This window comes from Canis aureus, chromosome 18 (assembly GCF_053574225.1).
Source record: "Canis aureus isolate CA01 chromosome 18, VMU_Caureus_v.1.0, whole genome shotgun sequence".
Lineage (NCBI taxonomy): Eukaryota > Metazoa > Chordata > Mammalia > Carnivora > Canidae > Canis > Canis aureus.
In genome coordinates this window covers 46,387,403-46,399,690 of record NC_135628.1, presented here as the reverse complement: position 1 = coordinate 46,399,690, position 12,288 = coordinate 46,387,403, and the positions used below count along the sequence as shown (strand labels likewise).

Sequence of the window (12,288 nt, the reverse complement as noted above, 5' to 3'; positions counted from 1 at the left end):
CAGACAGAGGGAGAAGCAGGGTCCATGCAGGGTGCCTGACATGGGACTCGATCCCAAGACTCCAGGATCATGCCCTGGACCAAAGGCAGGTACTAAACTGCTGAGCCACCCAGGGATCCCAAGAATTCCTGATTTGATGAAGTTGTTGACTCTAGATGATAGCTACACGTGGGTTCATTTTATTCTTCCATTTACTTTTGCATATGCTTCATAGTTTTCATAATGAGTTGATAGTTTCACAGAATTTAAAGCTATTACTCTACTGGTTCAAGCATTGTACGTAAATATGGCAGATTGGGAACGGCCACTAATTGGGGGGGGGCAGAATATACAGATTTGCCTAGCACGTCTAAAAATTGGGTTGACCATATTCAGTGACATAGGTAAATCTCCTAAGTCTCATATGGAGCAAAATAAATGATACACAAGAGCATATACTCTGTGATTCCATTTATATAAACTTCAAAATAGCAAAATCTATGGTTAAGTTTGAATAGTGTTTCTTCTGTTGGGGAGGAGTAGTGACCAGAACAGCGATTCACAAGAGGCTATTTATTGCACAGGCAGATTAAATTTTTGGCATTTTCTTTGAGTTATATACTAATCAATTGTGTATTTCTCAGTATACTTTCAATAAAAAGGTAAAAAAAAATGCCTGATGTGGGAGCAGGTGTTCTAAGATCTCTCATAGACTCCCTTGGCATTGATTTCATCTAATGATAACTTTATTACTTCATTTGAAGCAAGTTCAATGGACAGGTCCCCCTGTGCTCTTTAATCACACCATTTAAAGGCAGCCTAGTGCCGTTTTTGGCATATTATTTCTAACTGGGACTTGGCGGGCTTATTAAAAAATGCAAAATTTATTTTTTGAGAAATTTGTGTGAATTGGTAAATACACTTGAGAAAGTAACACAGTGAGTTTGTTATTTCTATTTTTTCAAGATAGAGGGAAGCAGTGAATGCATTCCAGGTATTAGAGGACTTGAAATCTTACAAGGGAAATTGACCAAGAATTTTACTAAATTGAATATATAACACATAAGGAAAAATTATGAGCCATGAAATTCCTGTCCTCGACGGGGGAAGCTGTCATCAGGTGAGAAAGGAGAAGCTTCAGAATTCCTATTTAGAAAGCAAAATCTTGGCATCAAATCAGTAAGATCAATATATTTTTAGAAGAAACCTATATAAAATCAACTCAAACAGCAATAGTCTTGAAAAACAAAAGCACAACTTTCAGACCAAACTTCAAGATTGGTAGAGAAAGCCTGTGCCTGGTGTTATCTCAGATTTAAAGCCAGGTAGCACCATGAAAACACACTGATTTATTTCAGTTAAAAAACTTCTTTTTATCAAATGATGGCAATGATCACACACTGTAAAGTAAAAGATATAAGAAGTATTATCAGAAAAGATCCAGTCATTCAAGGAACTCGATAGTGGATCAACTTCCCTGAGTTGCCAGCACATTTTCAGATTCATTACTCAACTAAATGTAATTTTCACTTTTTGGTAGTTTATTAATTTCTTTTTTTTTTTTTTTTTAAAGATTTTATTTATTTATTCATGATAGTCACAGAGAGAGAGAGAGAGGCAGAGACACAGGCAGAGGGAGAAGCAGGCTCCATGCACCGGGAGCCCGATGTGGGATTCGATCCCGGGTCTCCAGGATCGCGCCCTGGGCCAAAGGCAGGCGCCAAACCGCTGCGCCACCCAGGGATCCCAGTTTATTAATTTCTATTGCTTATTCTTTCCCCCTGAGAAAACCTTGCAATTTATTGAAAATCTGAGCCACTTACATTATTAAAATTTTCAAAAATAAATCATGACTTTATTCTCAAAAATTTTTTTGCCCTTTAACTTGGAAACATTTTTGATCACCCCTTGTGATGTTGATACTTTTCGTAAAACTGAATGCAGTCCTGTTTTTTTTCTGCATATTTTAAAAATTCATTTGGATCCATGTTTTTCCCCGCTTGTATCTCTGTCATTGCTATTGCTTTTTTTTTTTTTTGAGGAGAAAAAATTCAAACACTTGCTTTTCATGTTTTTCATGCAGCTAGCAATACCACAGGGAACTCTCCATATTTTTCCTATGTCTGTCACCTTTCATATTTATGACTAAAGCTAGAAAATCATAAGTAGTTTTATGTCCTTATATACCGCTGACTGTCCACCTCTGCCCACTACAATGACATCCCTGTTGTCCCATATTTCACTTGAAAGCCATTTCTAGAATCAAGTATATATGGGAGGAGTGGCTTTAGGAGAGCAGAGAACAATATTTATTGAGAGTCCATGAGTCAGATGATAGGATGGTCATTTTAATACCTGGTATCTCATTTTATCTGCATAGTCTCATGATTGCACAGAGGAGAAACTGTCTCTCAGAGAGATAAATAAACTGTCCAAGACCCAACACAAGCTTATCTCACTCCAAAGTTAGGTACAAAGATCTTGAATGTGAAAAATGAAGCGAATTCTAGATGCTCTTATGTTTTCTGAATCTGGTCAACCCAGACTTTCTTATCCTTACATTCTTGACATCTGGTGCTTTGGGAGAATGTAGAGGGTTACAGGCAGGTCAGTATAGAATTATCAGTTCCATTTGGGAAACTACCAATGTAAGGAAATGACTAATAATGAAGTAGGGAAAGAAGAGTCTTTCAGAACACATGTCCTTCAGAAATATGGTCTCCTAACTGCACTGAGTTCTCCCTATTTTTAGCAACTACTGTCTAAACTAAAAATCTTAGCACTGGTCTAGTTTAAGTATTCAATTTGACTTGTCTCACGAGAAAAAAAATGTCAGTTCCTTGAAGGAAACCGTCTTGAGAAATATCTTTTTTTAGTATCTTCATAATTCCCAAGAGGAGATTAACTAAATAGAATTGAGTTTTGTTGAACTAAATTGTCTTAGGTTTCAACTGCTGTTTTGATTTTCACCTGTCTCTACATTTTCTGTTGTGGATTGCAGCAACACTTTATAACATCACTGAAATGATGTTATGCTGGAAGTTGGTGTAATGTCTGCAGGGATGAGACACCACTTCCCTGCAGCTTTTGGAAGGTGTTTCATGCAGTTCAAAAGGAAGCATTTTAAAGCGAAAACTTTTGGCTTGCCAGTGAATGTTCTTCGTGATCTGACTGTTTTGTCAAAAACTATGAAGGTTTTGAGATATTCTCCCTTGTGTGTGTATGAGTATTTGTGAATACTGTGTATCTATGTATATGTGTATGTGTATATAGACATATATGTGTAGGCATGTGAATTTTATATATATGTTAGTAGAGAAACACAAGGCGTCCAGATAAGAGAAAAGAGTCTCACACACAAGATCAACAGTAACGTTTCAACATTTAATTTCCTACAGCTAGACTGTAGGCAACATAAGCTCCTATGGACACTTTCAAGGCAAGTGATGAGTTTCACTCCCAGAGGAGAGATGGAGAACAATGGATTTGTTCAGGGGAAAGACAGCTGCTCCTTTCCCCTTCTGAAAGGAGATAAAACAACAGCAGCAACAACAACAACAAACAACAACACCTTGTTCTTTAAATGGGACGGAAATGATTCACAACCTTTTAGAATGTGAGTGCGTCTTTCTAAGGAACATGTAAAACCTGGAGTCCACAGCTTTTTTGACCTAAAAATGTATCCAGATTCTGGGCTTCATCCCTTTTGAATCATAAATTCCTAGGGAAACAGTCTTCTTGATACCTTGATTATTTAATCTAAGGGCCTAATCCATATTGTAACCATTTGGCTCTCTAGGGGAGATAAGAGAAGTGTTACCATAATTATGGATCAGAGTAATTAACTGCACAAATAAGTGCCGATCTAATCTTAATGGCATATGGAAGGTAAAATGTTTCTAGGGAAAGTGAAAGCAAACATTCTTTTTTCTTTTATTTCTATGTCTCAGGAGGATAGGCTTTTTATAGGAGCACTGAGAAATTAGGGAAATTGTATTTCCCTTTATGTTCTCACTATTTCCCTACCAGTATTACTCATATTTCCCCCTTTACATATAGCATGTTTTGCCAATGGAACTATTCTCTGGACCTGATGGTATATGTCTCAGAATTTCTCTCTTCTGCAGCTTTGCCTGTAGTATTCCCTCTACATAGAACTCCATCTCAGCCCAGTGGGCCCAAACCCTCCCAAAGACTTCAACATTGAAATACTTTCTTCCCATGGAATTTGGTAGATTTCCTAACTGGATACCTTCTCTTCCTTCTTTGAAGTACTATCTCATGCTCTGGTCCTCTTTTATAGTATTTAATCATGTTCTAGCTTGTATTATAGCTATTTAGATACCAGTCATTTTCCCTGATATACTATATGGTTATTCAAATCAAGGCTTATGATTCAATTTTAGGTATACTGAATATCAGTTTTTTTCTTTCAAGCTGAAATGTTTCATTTTAAAATTTATTTTAAGATAAAATACACCTGGGTGACTCAGTAGCTGAGCATCTGCCTTTGGCTCAGGTCATGATCCCAGAGTCACATCAGGTCCCCACAGGGAGCCTTCTTCTCCCTCTGCCTATGTCTTTCCCTCTCTCCCTGAGTCTCTTATGAATAATTAATTAATTAATTAATTAAAAAATAAATTTATTTTTTCCTGTGACTTATTATGTCTGATGTCCTTCTTAATATCATAGGAATCTAAATTTTCTGTTGGAAAATACATTGTTTAATTTAGGAAGATACATTAATTTAGGTAACTAATGCTGACGTTTCACAGGCTAAGAACTAAGCCTAGGCTTATTTAACCGTAAAAAAATCCGTAAAACAAAATTGGTTAATGAGACCAATTAATGTTCAAAGATTTGAGCAAGGGTTAATTGCATCAGAAACACGATTACATTTTTTTAAATAAATGAGCTTGACAATTATAGAACAATGCTTTTAAAAATTGTTTTGTGATATGCCTATGGCACCTAGGACCAATCGTGTATGTACTTCTTCTTTTTAAAAGTTTTTAAGAGAGGGAGAGAGAGAATCCCAAGCAGGTTCCACGCTTGACCCGAGGCTCCACCTCACAATCCTGAGATCATGACCTGAGCCGCAGAATCAGTTGCTTAACTCACTGAGCCACCTAAGCACTGCTCATGTGTGTACTTCTAACTAGTTTTTGTGTTTACAGCTTTTGAAACCACATTAAGACTTATTTATGTGTCATACTTAATGTAATATACTCACATTAATTAATATACTTCTATTAATATACTTAATATATTAGCACATTGAATTATGGTTTAATAAATATTGAGTGAATAAAAGTTTGGTTTATTGCTATTATTACCTTTTGATTCTCTTATAACAATATTATCAGTCCTTTTTGAGGTAACTCAACATTTTGTGGGGTTCAATTAAGTATAATATTATAATTAGACTAAGGATTTGAAAGAATTTTTTCTTTGCATTATTTTGATTCCTAGCTCTTCATTTTGAGTATTGCTAATGCTAGTTAGCTGATCTTAGCAGCCAGTACTTAATTTCATGATAGAATATGAGCTGAACTTAAATGTTCCACTTTCTGTGTTACTGCTAGAGACTTAATTTGTCTCTGTTTTTGAAAGAGAAATAGTGATGGAAACATTCTTGTTGGTGTTTCCATTTGGCTCTCTAATTCTGTTCTGTCCTTACTGCACTTGTACTCCTAGTACTGCAAAAGTGCTGGATTATAGAATACTCAGAAAATATGAAACTGGATTTCTAAATATGTGACAGTGAGAGAACAACATCCTTTGGCAAAACTGTGAGGGGGATGAAAGTGGGACAGTGTGAATGTCAAGCCTGATCATTTTGGGGATTGTAGCAATACTTGCATGCCATCCAACTAAATGTGTGGTATCAGACAACCTGCTTTTCTGTTAGAAGTTCCACAGAGAAAATTTCAAAGTTCAATTCTGTAACTATTTGGGGGTTTTTGGAAAAGCTTTGTCCCCCTCTGAGTTAAAAGTAAAAAAAAAACCTGTGTTAATGAGACCAATTAATGTTCAAAGATTTGAGCTAGGGTTAATTGCATCAGAAACACGATTACATTTTTTTGAAATAAATGAGCTTGAAAATTATAGAACAATGCTTTTAAAAATTGTTTTGTGATATGCCAAAATCATCAAATATTTAAAAAATAAACCACTGCAATTTCTCCATGAATCCTAAAATAATCATATTAATAGTACTTATTTTTATTTTACGTAATATAAACACTATTCCTGCTACAGATTTTCCATAGCTGTCAAGTTTAAAGAAATGCCATGTATAATTTCTGACCAATTTGAAAAACTCAACACCTCTCTGTGCTAATGGGAGACCTACTTCATTTATATAAATAAGCCTTATGATGACTTTACTTTCTCTGAATTCTTTTTTATTCCTTTGTTGGTTTGTGCACTAGTGGTTGTGATGATATAGCATCAATAGGCACTAAGCATGTACCTGTTAGAAGAGAAAATCCTCTGTGATTTGCTGCTTCAAATAGGTTGGATTATATTTTTCTCTTGTATTCAAAAGAAAGGAGTTTTTGGAAGTGTCTGGTATGCATACAGATCAGAATACTGGAACAACTGTCTTAGATGAAGCTTATTTACATTAAGATTCTCTAGTGCTAATGTATATACATCCTATCTTTTACTTTTAGAAGTCCTTTTAGAAACAATATGACTCTTCACTGTCTAATGAATGTTTACTTTTGATTATGATTAAACTCTTTTGTGCTTACAAAAAGCAAACGAAGTTGCCGTTGTTGTTGTTGTTGTTGTTATTGTACTCTTGCCAGAATCCTTGGAATGGAAAGCCTTGAGGGATTCACATGAAGTGTTTGTCCCACTACAATGTGTGTTATATGGAGTCTGAGGCAACTGAACCAACACATTTCTGGGGAGAGTATTCACAGCTGGATGATGATAATAAAGCTTGTGTGTAGTTACCCTGTCATGTGACTTTAATCTTGAAATATTTTTAGAATCTTTTCCCTCCATTTCAACTCCATCTGTTCTGGATTGTTCTTCATTCCTACAAGCCAATCCTAACTTATCTCCCTGAGTCCATGATCCCTTTCATTTACTGTGTATTTTCTAATTCACTCTTCTCATGTATGTTATTCAGTCAAATAACTGTTCTTTATTTGTTTAATCATTCACTAGTATTTCATGTATCAAGCTTTTATTGGATGCCTTCTAAATGCATAAATTCTGCTGGAGAACTGAGATGACAATTCAGTGGCTACTTTCATGATGCTTAGTAATTCATTTTTCTACTCAACTCTTAAGTAGCTATTCAATTTTCCTAATGCATTGTCAATCCAAATGCTATCTTTCTATCACAGGTTCTCTACATTATAGCCCCTTGGCTTACTAAATCATCCAGGCAGCCCATAGTGTATTAAACAATTATGAAATTCAAGGTACTGTGCTCTTTGATGTTCTTTCCCATTATCACTAAGTATGCTTCCTTTAGGTTTGCCTGATAAAATACAAGATGCCCAGTTAGTGTGATTTTAAGCAAACAACAAACAAATGGTTAGTATAAGAGTGTCCCTGCCGTACTTGGGACATACTTACTCTAAAAATAGTTACTATTTATATGACAATAAACTTTAACTGGGCATCCTGTATTTTTATTTGCTGTGACAATGAACCTTTAGGAGCTTTCCTCTCCTCTAGTGAGATCGAGTTCTTTGCTCTGGATTTCTTGGTAATGAAATATTCTTAGCACTTTACACATTTTCACTCATGTAATTCTCAGGCTACCCAATGATGAAAGAATATTATTCCCACTTTAGATATGAAGGTGCTGGGAAATGAGGTCAAGGAATTTGCCCAAAGCCACCCATTTTGCCCAAGTCATAAGTATTACTTCTGATGGTCAGCCAGAAACTTCAAAGCCAGAGCCCGGAGTCTTCACCATCATGTTTTGCAGCTTCTGTGGAGCATCGCTGTGTTGCTGGTGACTAATGTGGCTCCAGAAGATAGTACTTGATGGTGACACCTGCAACGACACTTTCATAATTGTTCATTCTTAGATATGTAAGTATATATTTAAAGTATTGGCATAGTTATCTTGCCTGAGTGTTTGTGGATCCTGGATGCCTGGACACCACAAACACCATTAGAAACCCTCTTCTCTTTCCCTCTTGACTCTGAAAAGAAAGCAGTGCTGGCCTGTAAGAAGGATATGGCTGTGCCAATTATCATTTCTCCAGGCACTGAGGTGTTAAGACGTGTTCTCATTTTGTGCCCTGCAGCTACACCTCCTGAGACCCACTGAGGGAAATTCTATTTCTCCTTCCTCTGTATAATTGGACTCCATCTCCTGGAGATCCATCCATAGAGTGTCAGCGTACTCTTCTGCACTTTAGGTGTGTGACACATTCATCTGCAATGGTCAGAAACTATTCCCTTATCTCTCTTATCCTTTCTTTTCCACTGGGGTCCTTTGACAAGGCAATAATAATACTTGTACATGATCCATCTCTGTAAGGCTGTTCCACCTTGAAAAGGTGTTATGGTCTGATTTGTGTCCTCCTCAAATTCATATATTGCAGTCCTGACCCCTAGCACCTCAGGATGTAACCATATTTGAAAGTAAGGTCTTTCAAGAGGTGAATAGCTTACAATGAGGTCTTGACAGTGAGTCATAATCCAACATGACTGGAGTCCTTATAAGAAGAAGAAATTTGGACATGCTGAGAGATACAGAAGCACACATGCACAGAGAGACAACCAAGGGAATATACAAAAATACAGCCATCTATAACCAACGAACGAGGCCTCAGAAGAAATCAAACCTGCTGATAACTTGATCTTTGACTCCTAGTCTCCAGAACTGTGACAAAATAAATTTATGTTGTTTAAATCACTCAGTTTGTGGTGTTTTGATGTGGTAGCCCAAAAAAAGGAATACAGAAGGCTCATTCAGGAAAAAAAAAATCTGATACTAGCTCTTCCTCTGAAAATGGACATCAAACTAATGCACATTAATGCTTCCATGAGCATGTCATTACCATTTGAACCCACATGCTTAAACTATTCAAAATTTCGCTGTCCACCACTATAGATACCCACATTATCCATGGCACAAGCTACAGTTTCCTACGCTCTTGGTATGTGCTAGTCAATACTCTAGTGACCTTCATATGGCATCTCTACTAATCCTCACAACAATTCTGAAAGTTAGATGTTACTACAGATAAGACACTTGAGTCTAAGATCCCCAAGTAGAAAAACTATTATTTATCTAAACAGTACTCATTGTTTCATGGGAAGAACTTTGACATTCAATTAAATTGCTGGTATAGGAAGGTCAGGTTCAATATCTTAGATTACCTACAGAATGAACATATGATTGGTACTTAATACATGCTGCTGATTGATTGCCTGATTGAAAGAGGAGGCAAAAAAGAGTAGCAATCCACTGTCTTCCTGACAGCACATGTTCCCACATCATCCCTCTTATGAAACTCTGTGCTGTGTTAATGGAGAGGCTGTGCATCTATGCACTCATATAAGTAATACCACTGACCAACCATATAGATCATTTAAATTTGACCCAGGAAAGAACTTTTTAAGGCTTTGATTTAAAATCCTGTGTGTGCATATACAAGAACTTTGGATAGTAGAAAGAACATTGGTTAAGAAGCTATAGATTCTGGTTTCTAATAGTTTTTTCTAATAGATTCTGGTTTTCTAATACTAGTTTTATTCTGTAATGAAAGGAAACCATGAGAATAACTTAATGTTTCTAACTCTTGGGTCTTCAGAATTCCAATGAGGACAAATTGTGGAAGCTTTACTTGCTTCATAGAAGTGATGGAAGAACCAATTAAAGCAGCATGGATAAGCTTTGAAACACTTGCCTCCTTAAACCTAGAACAATGTCGATTCTCTTCCTTTGCTCCTTTCCAAATTTTGCTATTCTTCCCACTGTTCCCACACTGTTGTAGTGATTTTTGGATAATATGGATAGGCTAGCTTGATTATTAATGTTTTATTGTGCATACTAGATAATATTTTTTTCAGATTAAAAAATTTTTATAAAAAATGTTAAAAGATTGTTGATAATCTAAAGCCACTCTACTTTGGTGGCAGCTGATATATCTTAGAATTTGTTGTCAGCATTCAACCTTTTCTAGGAGCAGCACACAGTAATATTGGCAATAATAGCTAAAATTTATTAAACAATTATCAACCAGGAACTAACCTGGAACCTTTACATATATGACATCATTTAATCCTTTCAACAACTGTCTGAGGTAGATATAATTATTATCCATGTTTTAAATATGAAAAAGTTGCAGACTTAGAGAGGGGTTAATGAACTTACTCAAAGTCATGTAACTAGTAATTGTGGAACAAGCCTTTGAATGCTTGTGGTCTGAATCTATGCTCTTAACCACTATTTTATGTTAAAAGAATACAAATTTGCCAGAAAATCAGTATTCTAGGCAGGAGGGAGAGAATGAATGAGATACATTTCAAGCATTGCTCCTTCCACCCCGTGAGAATTGTTGTATCTCCAGCACCAGCACCTGGCATATTGGCTGGCCCAGAGTAGTGATTTTAAAAATGCTTACAAATTTAATGGTTCAGAAGCAGAGACCTGGACAGGAACTTCAAGGAGATTGACATACCTAGAACTTAGAATGTCATGCGTAAAATAGCAAGAAGTCAGTATATGCTAATAATTGTATAAAGAAGCAAGTCCATTCATTCATTCACTCATGTTTTAAAAATTTATTGGCCATCTGCCTTATATAAAATATTTAAGAATCAGATACATAAATAATAGAGCTACAATCTTTTCCTTGCAGAGATATGCTGCAAAAAAGAATTTACCATCATTTGGTGGTAAAGTTACATATGTACATACATATGAGTTAACATATCATAACAAATGTAGTGTTTTCCCAACCAGTAGCAGTATCTTGTCATGAGGAAAAGTATTGATGAAATTAAAGTGTATACTAGAAAGGAAATGCACAGTAATAAACAACTAATAATGTTTTCTGTGTATCTAAAATAATACTCCAATTTCATATTTAGGGCTAGATATTAGGTAGAAAGCAGTTCTTCCTTGACAAAAATACAAAAGAGAACAAAGTGGAATAAAACAAAGTGAAACATATGTTAATGGAAGTGAAAGCAAATTCTGTTGTCACAAATATTCTGTTTTACTGGCTAATTATTCATTTGTTGTGCATTACAGTGACTAAGCTATCACTGGTACCCTTCTGGCATTTAAACTTGTATTTATCAACATAATACCTCCACCAAATGGTTGTCATAGAGATGGGTTTCCTGAGAAGCAGCTTCTGAGACAGAGGGTAGTGTATCGATGATTACTGAGCACCATTGGGATTAACCCTGTGGAAGGAATTGAAGGAAAGCAGAAACATGTAGAAGTGAAGGCCTAATGACAGTATTTCCTGACTCTCAGGAGCTAGAGTGGCTTTGAAGAGTTATTGGTCCCAAGTTGGGTTGAGATGGCCAAACCTAACATCAGGAGTAAGTCAGTCATTAAGTGTGGCTGCCTGGGAAGTTGCATTACTCTGAGACTATCGGCTTTCTGCAACTGAGAATGTCGCAGAAGGGGCTGATGGCAAAAGGCAATCTGTGAGAAGCACTCCCAGCAGCCAGTGCCAGCAGCTCTGTCGCTGAAGGGGCTGCATCGCAGTTTCAGCCACAGTGGCCTCTTAGGTACTACACAGAGCATGTCAGGGAAAGGAATAGCTTCCTTCTCCAGAGCGCCCCCCCCCCAAGCCCCCCCCCCCCACTAATACCATGACTCACAGGCAGCCTTGTTCTACTGTGCTTGTTTTGGTATTTCTAAATGGTTTCTTCACCTCCACAGCACTAGGTGATATATTTTTACCTCTTATTTTTTCAGTCATGGTCAAATTCTCCCTCCTGATCCTGTGTGCATTACTGGGTCCTCAGCACCTAGCGTAGTACCTGGCACAGAGCGGTATTTTTTTAAGTTTATTTATTTATTTTTAGTAATCTCTACACCCAACATAAGGCTGGAACTCATGACCCCAAGATCAAGAGTCATGTGCTCTTTCAACTGAGTCAGCCAGGTGCCCCATAGAGTAGGTGCTTAATAAGCACCTATTGATACCTTCTCTGAAAGCTGAGGATTTGGCCCACTCTTTGTTCTCCCCCTTTAAAATATTTATAGTTTAATTAGTTTAAATTCTTCTGTTGATCTCTTTTACAATTCTAATGCTGTTTATGCTTATATTTTGTGTGTGTATGCTTTCAACTTAGCAACAG

At 36.5% G+C, this 12,288-nt stretch overlaps 1 long non-coding RNA gene across 2 annotated transcripts in view; it reads left to right on the top strand.

Moving 5' to 3' along the window:
- The window catches only part of LOC144288973 (uncharacterized), a 235,682-nt gene extending 226,839 nt beyond the window's left edge, over positions 1-8,843 (top strand). The window contains exons 5-6 of one of the 2 annotated variants that reach the window (XR_013357030.1): positions 7,937-8,043; positions 8,562-8,843. This is a non-coding gene — a long non-coding RNA (uncharacterized LOC144288973). Of the gene's footprint in view, positions 1-7,936 lie in introns of both variants that reach the window. The other variant, XR_013357029.1, reaches the window with a different exon arrangement.
- The last annotated feature ends 3,445 nt before the right edge of the window (positions 8,844-12,288 follow it).